The sequence below is a fragment of the Palaemon carinicauda genome, chromosome 2 (genome assembly GCF_036898095.1).
Source record: "Palaemon carinicauda isolate YSFRI2023 chromosome 2, ASM3689809v2, whole genome shotgun sequence".
Lineage (NCBI taxonomy): Eukaryota > Metazoa > Arthropoda > Malacostraca > Decapoda > Palaemonidae > Palaemon > Palaemon carinicauda.
The window spans coordinates 9,945,120-9,952,619 of record NC_090726.1 but is presented as its reverse complement, the minus strand read 5'-3'; the positions used below and the strand labels follow the sequence as shown (position 1 = coordinate 9,952,619).

Here is a 7,500-nt window from a genome sequence, read left to right as displayed (position 1 = left end):
TTGGGAAGTGTCCCCTAGGTTGGTAACATTACCATACAATTCCCATTGGAGTTCCAGCTCTCCCTTCTTAACCCCAACAATTTGAAAAAAATATAAAGATCATTTCAGATAAGTGAGTCCATCAAGACATTGGGAAGTGTCCTCAAGGTTGGTAACACTGCCATAAAATGCCAATTGGACCTTAGCTTTCCCCTCTTCACCCCATCAATCATCCACCTATAAAATAATGTCGTCTGGAAGTAATCTTGCAGCTGAATTAACATCCAACGCTCCGTCCTTTGATCAGAATACTCAGTCTTGGGTAGTACCATATCGTCTGTACCATGGCCTAACACTGCACTGGATTAGAGTTCTCTTGCTTGAGAGTAAATTCGGGCACGTTATTCTATTTTATTTTTATTCCTATTGTTTTTTTAAGCTTATATATATTATATATTGATTGTTTATTTCTTTCCTTATTTCCTTTCCTCATTGGGTTATTTTTCCCTGATTGAGCCCTTGGGCTTATATTATCTTGCTTTTCCAACTAGGGTTGTGGTTTAGCTTGTAATACTACTACTACTACTACTACAACAACAACAACAACAACTACTACTACTACTACTACTACTAATACTACTACTACTAATAATAATAAGGTTATACCTTTCCTTTAACAATAACAATAATACAATTCCATTTCCTCTTTTAAATAAATCTTTAATATTTGCTCCCGTTATCAACAGCAGACGAGAAAATTATCAGGATCAGTAAATTCATGCAAACATATTGGATGATCAGTTGACTGAGATAAACTTCGGTATAATTTATACGGATTATAGCTCCTTTGGCAATACGTGTTATTCTGGACAACTGCTTATTATTCTCTATTCGAGAATATCAGAACTTGTTTGGTTCCTTTTTATGGAATAATGAATTCTATTTAAAAACAAATTTGATCTATTTTTCACATAAACTATTTGGTATATATCAAGATTTACTAGAACAATACACAACAATTTGTACTAAACTTTCAATCACTTGAGTTCAATCTGTTGGATTTCTATAACTAAACGTTCAATAGTTATTTTTCTAATATAATAAATTCCATCATAAACTGATAAACAGATATTGTTTGTTTTAACGAAAAGTAGTTTTTTCTCAGATGCAAAAGAAACGGATTTCCTTTTTTTTTTTTTTTGCGTGAGTTTTGTATTGATTTAAAGAACCAAACTTTCAAAGAGCTTGAAGTATACTGATTTTTTTTTTTATTTCCTATTGTATCAAAAATGGGTAGAAAGTCCTTGTTTTCATTGTTCTAAAAATCGTAATGTCTGAAGGTGTTTAATTGTTATTTCAAAGGATACTGTAATTTGTTGGTGACAGGTTTCAATCTAAACTTTATTCGAAATAATTGGCGGTAGCTGTGATTGTATGTGTGAAAATACATTGTTGCATTTCGGATTTTATGAAATCGCAACAACAATTCCTATACTTAAAGAACAAAAACATGAAAAAAAAAAACTCTTTTGAAAAACTCAATATTTCCAATCTTTTACCTTTCAAAAATGCTATGGGAAATCTGTTTGAGCTCTTATAACAGGTTGTAGAGGTGTTTAAAGAGACAGAGTTGTAACCCTTTAAAGAGTGGGCGTGACGCTTTCGAATGTATGCACCTCGGTGATAAAGACTATTTTTTCTACAATTGCTGGTTACGTCATTGTCTTATATATCTGGTGGTTTCTGACAATGTTTTTCTCTTAGTAGAACCACCAATTGACCAGAGTCCACCATGTAACAACCATTTACAGGCAGGGAAATTAGTAGCATTTCGATTCCCTTGAAGAAAGGTTGTTGTAGTTTCGCTCCTGAAGTGATCTGTTATTTACGTTTTCTTTTACCATTTTTGTGTTTCTTTTTGGCGGTACTGTGCAGTGGTAAAATTTAACCATGGAATCTGGCAAGTTCAGACAATCATAAGGACGTTCTGTAAAGAGACAAGAAAAGTTACCGAAAATGTGATAAAAAAAGAATTTGCGATGCTCTAATAAAAGAAAACACTAAAGAAGAGAAAAAAAAAACAAGAAAAATAAAGAAATTTCAGGAGAACATACTATTGCTGAAGAGGGAGACTTGCAGTGAAGCAATTTTCATCAAAGGTACAAAAATCAAGACGAAAATTACAGTGGTGCCCAAAAGTAACCTCATGGTAAGTTGGAACACATAATTAGTTACTAATATTTTTCAAAACGAGTGATTAGCTACCCACAGTAACATTATATGTTGAAGATTATGCCTGGAAGTTAAAAGTTTCAATAAAGAAATAAGTATTTTACAAGTATTTCCAAACTTTAAACGTCCGTAGCCAAAAACTATTTTTTTGTACTTCAATTAATCATAGAAAATCGAAGTTTTTCACATATTTACTTGAAACCTTCCAGGGATGTCGATATAAGTCGTAGATATATACAGATTTTTTTTTTCTTTTATTTTTACAAGCTGAAAATTGACTGCGTCATTTGGAATCAAATACAAAAATCCTAGATTTCCGTGACATTATTCTGGGTAGCCATCTTGTGAGCATGATATTTCATTATATTTTGAGGACTAAAAAAAAAAAAATTACTGATATTTTTATTATGCTTCAGTACATCCATGACAAATTTCGTATCTCAACCACAAATAATAAACCCAGTAGTATATTTTTAGATTGATTGATATGAGGTTTTCTGGTATCCTGGCATCTAAGGTCATTGACGCCGAAGGATATTATTAAAACTTTTTATTTCCATTTTCATATATGTCACAGCACTTGTTATTTCATTATATCATGCCGACACAATATTATGAATCATATTTAACATAATCCACGAAAGTTTCAAAATATCAAATACAATTTTTTTACCGATTTTTTTTTTTCTACTTTTGGTTTGGCTAAATACAACGACAGAGAACTTTAATTTGATAGTCTACTGCAATTTACTTTTAGTAATCTAGGTGTCACAGACGGTAAAATGTTTTAGGAGAAGAGAGCCGATGGGATGAAATGTATTATGCAGGTTTTTGGCAAATTATTCAACTTGTAACTTATCATTAGGTAAAAAAAAAAAAAAAAAAAAAGAAAAAAAAAAAACAGCCCCTTTCTTCAGTGCACGTTGATTTTTCTGGGTTTTTCAATTCCCAGGAGTCGGTACTTCATGTCATCAGCATAGTCCTCTACTTTAAAATGGTCTGAACAAATTAGAGCATGCTTCCAGTTACTTACTTACTTACTTACTTTGATGGCTGCTTTTCCGGTCCCATACAGCAGGGGAACCCCACTCTCTACAGGACCTCCTTTGTCTTTTTACCTTGTTCGTTCAGAGAATTTAACTTTTCAAATGGCGTATTGTTCATTTACTGTTAAATCGTCACTGTCAAAGGACTCATGAAATAAGAGTCTTCAGTTCCCTCTTGAAAGCCATCGTCAGCGCATTTGCAATAATACAACATTTCTTCATTAATTTTTTTTTTTTTTGGGGGGGGGGGGAACTAGAATATTGAATACCCATATTATTGGTCTTTTGTTCTTATTATCGTATCCAAATACAACACAAACGGAAGGCTACTTGAAGTTAATAAACGTGACAGAGATCAAGTAATACTTATACCTCTAGTCAGGTCAAACCTCGGCCATCGTCTCCGAAAAGTGACGTCACCAAAGCTCCGCCCACTTATTATTATTATTATTATACAACCCTTGTTGGAAAAGCAAGATGTTATAAGCCCAAGGGCTCCAACTGGGAAAATTAGCCCTGTGAGGAAAGGAAATATAGAAATAAATAAATGATGAGAAAAAAATAACAATAAATCATTCTAAAAACAATAACATCAAAACAGATAGGTTATATATAAACTATAAAAAGACTTATGTCAGCCTGTTCAACATAAAAACATTTGCTGCAAGTTTTAACTTTGGAAGTTCTGCTGATTCAACTACCCGATTAGAAAGATAATTCCACAACTTGGTCACTTAGTAGCTCACTGATGAGCCGACTTCTCCGAGTATATTTAAAGGATTTTGGAGTTTACATTAATTTGTTAAAACTGAAAAAAAATATATAAGCCATAGTCACTACAGAAAATACGTAAAGAAGCTAAAAAATCGTGTCCCTGTTTGAAAGAAAATTCATTTGATTGAATGTTGCTTTGCAATTGCATTGAACTCGCTTTCATTATGCCCCAATTAGCGTTTCCCATCAATAGTCATGAATCTTTAAACAGTCTCTCTTCCGAGTAAGTCACCGTAAAATTACCCTTTGTTCCAAACCACGCTGAATAAGATATAATATTCAAAGGTAAGAAATTTTATCTTGCACAAAACTTTATTATTGTTTTTTTTAAATTTTATCTCTTCTTAAGATTGTACCTGATTGACTATTATGTGAATAGAGGATAGGGTATGTTGAAAAATCTCAGTAGGTTTTCTAGAAAACTTTCATACAGGATATCGTGATTTGTTTCGAATCTCATCACAGAAGTTTTATATATATATATATATATATATATATATATATATATATATATATATATATATATTTATATATATATATATGTATATATGTCTATATATATATATATATATATATATATTCTATGTGTGTTTATATATATATATATGTGTATATATATATGTATATATGTATATATATGCATATACAGTATATGTATATATATATATATATGTGTATATAGGTATATATATATATATATATACATATATATACATATATATATATATATATGTATATATATATATATATATATATATATATATGTATATATATATATATATATATATATATATATATATGTATATATATATGTATATATATATACACATATATGTATATATATGTGTATATATGTGTATATATATGTATATATATATATATATATATATATATGTGTGTGTATATATATGTATATATATATATATATGTAAATCTATATATATATGTATATATATGTATATATATACTCATATATATATATATATATATATATATATATATATATAATCATATATACATATATATATATATATATATATATATATATATATATATATATATACAGACACATACTTAAATTTGATTATTATCTGGTATTACTTAGAGGTTACTAATCAACAATCTGGTAATCATAATTTAATTACAAATACCAATACCAATTCAACATTCTCATGAAGTTTTTAATTCTACTTTGGATATACTTGAAGATGTTGCTTATTGTTTCACGTTAATGAAAAATATTTCCCAATAGCTGAGGCAATGACATATTTTTAGAAGAATTCGTGTTACAATAATAGGAAGGAGTAGTCTTTTGTATTTGAATTAAATACATTATGTAGTCTACTTTTGTGGGATGGTTTAGGTAGACCCTTTATTAATGTTACTACTTCGAATACTACTACAACTAATAATAATAATAATAATAATAATAATAATAATAATAATAATAATAATAATAATAATAATAATAGTGATAATGATAATGATAATGATACCTCTATTTTAATGATAATAATGATAAAAATAAATAATAATAATAATATTGATACTAATACCTCTACTGTAATAATAATAATAATAATAATAATAATAATAATAATAATACCTCTAATGTAATAATAATAATAATAATAATAATAATAATAATACCTCTAATGTAATAATAATAATAATAATAATAATAATAATAATAATAATTATAATAATAATAATAATAATAATAATAATAATTTAAATGTGATATATTTGAAACTTCCAGGGAAAACCATTCACTTCATTATGGCAGTTTGGAGAGAAGCTTTGAAATCATATTCTCTATTGTATAATCTATATTCTATCCATCAGTATTTTCATGCCAAATTAAACAAAGTGAAATGTTCTCATCTCTATAAAATTGGACGTTATATGATGTTATTGTTCAAATAAACCTGGTTTCTAGATCAGTCCAGAGTATTTTTAAATTCGGTCACGTTCACAGGGGTTATTATCCTCTGCCAGTTTCCAAAGGTTATATAAATGGTTTCTATATTAGTTCATAGCATTGTTATCTATGTCACGTACAAAGAGTACATTAATATCCGTTTTCAAAGGATTTATGGTCTAATGTCTTTCACCAAACGATTAGTGTTAGTTAGCTGAATCTAATATTATTAAACGATATCTAGTTTGAATGTCCCTTAATTAATGGTAGAGATCAACGATAAGGCTCAAGAATAATTTCCTCTATCAATTCGAAAAACGCTTTATTGGTCTGTCTGTATGTATAAGTTAATTTATACATGTATGGATATTCATAATTTATTTTGTTTTCATTTCTTAAGAATATATGGTTCAATCTTTATAGATCCTGATAATTAACACTTTTTGATGAAAGGAATGAATAGAATAGACTGTATAGACTCGTATTAATCTCACAAGAATGTTTGCCTTCGTCTGTAAGATATGCATTCAAAAACATTTCTTAAGAGTATAAGACTCCTTCGATATTCTAGTTTTTCATTCAACCTTAGATTCTAGTTATAAACTAAATGTTTTCATCTCGTGGGATTTTCACGTTTTCTTTGTCAGTTATTAATATTTATTGACATAAAACACATTAGTCAGTATGGCTAAGGGGAAAATGTAACAGGGCAAATTTTATAAAGGATTGATATCTGTATTTGGGTTTATGATTACATTTTATTAAATATTATATTATATTATACATTATATATTATTATATATTATATATTATATTATATTATATATTATATTATATTATATATTATATTACATTATATTATATTATATTTTGGTTGAATTTGGGATCGGCGTCAATGACCTTCGATGTCAGGATGCTCGAAAACTCCAAATCAATCAATGAATCAATTGAATTAGATATTTTAATTCCAACTCTTTGCTTTTAGAATATTGAAATTTGCTTTATATATTTTTTTAATTTATATCATATGTATTTTACATACTATTACCATAACTTAGGGTCTAAAAGTCTGAAGGAAACTAGTATTATTGGAATTATGATATTTTTATGTATCAATTGAGAAAAAAAAAATACATAGAAAGTTTGTTTTAGTAATCACAAACTTCGTCAAATTTTAATAGAATCTGAGCGTTTCTACTTGTGGTTAAAAGATGGCAGCACACGTCCCTTTTTCTATTCATGTGAATAATTTTATCCACTCGGAAAAGGGTGATAGATTGATACTTATGTAAAAAACATGTGTATCAGGTATAAACCAAATTCCGCTCCACTTAAGTAGGCTATTTATTTTGCTATTTTTAAACTAAAATGACGTCATGGAAGGTTGCAGGATGCAAGGGTTAAAGAGTTCTGCACATTGTTTATTTTCGTGGCCAATATATGGCATTAGTAGTAGAGTACCAAACTGCTAATTATACCCATCATCCACTCATTATAATTTTTATTACTGTTGCTATTTGCTTACTTTTTACTTTTACTTTAACGGGT

General features: G+C 28.3%; 1 protein-coding gene across 1 annotated transcript in view; it reads left to right on the top strand.

Annotated features, from left to right (window-relative positions):
• Positions 1-1,799: 1,799 nt before the first annotated feature.
• Positions 1,800-7,500, top strand: part of LOC137614956 (glutamate receptor ionotropic, kainate 4-like) — a 251,603-nt gene continuing 245,902 nt past the window's right edge. The window contains exon 1 of the mRNA XM_068344604.1: positions 1,800-2,188. The gene's annotated coding sequence lies outside the window, so the exon portion shown is untranslated. The remainder of the gene's footprint in view (positions 2,189-7,500) is intronic.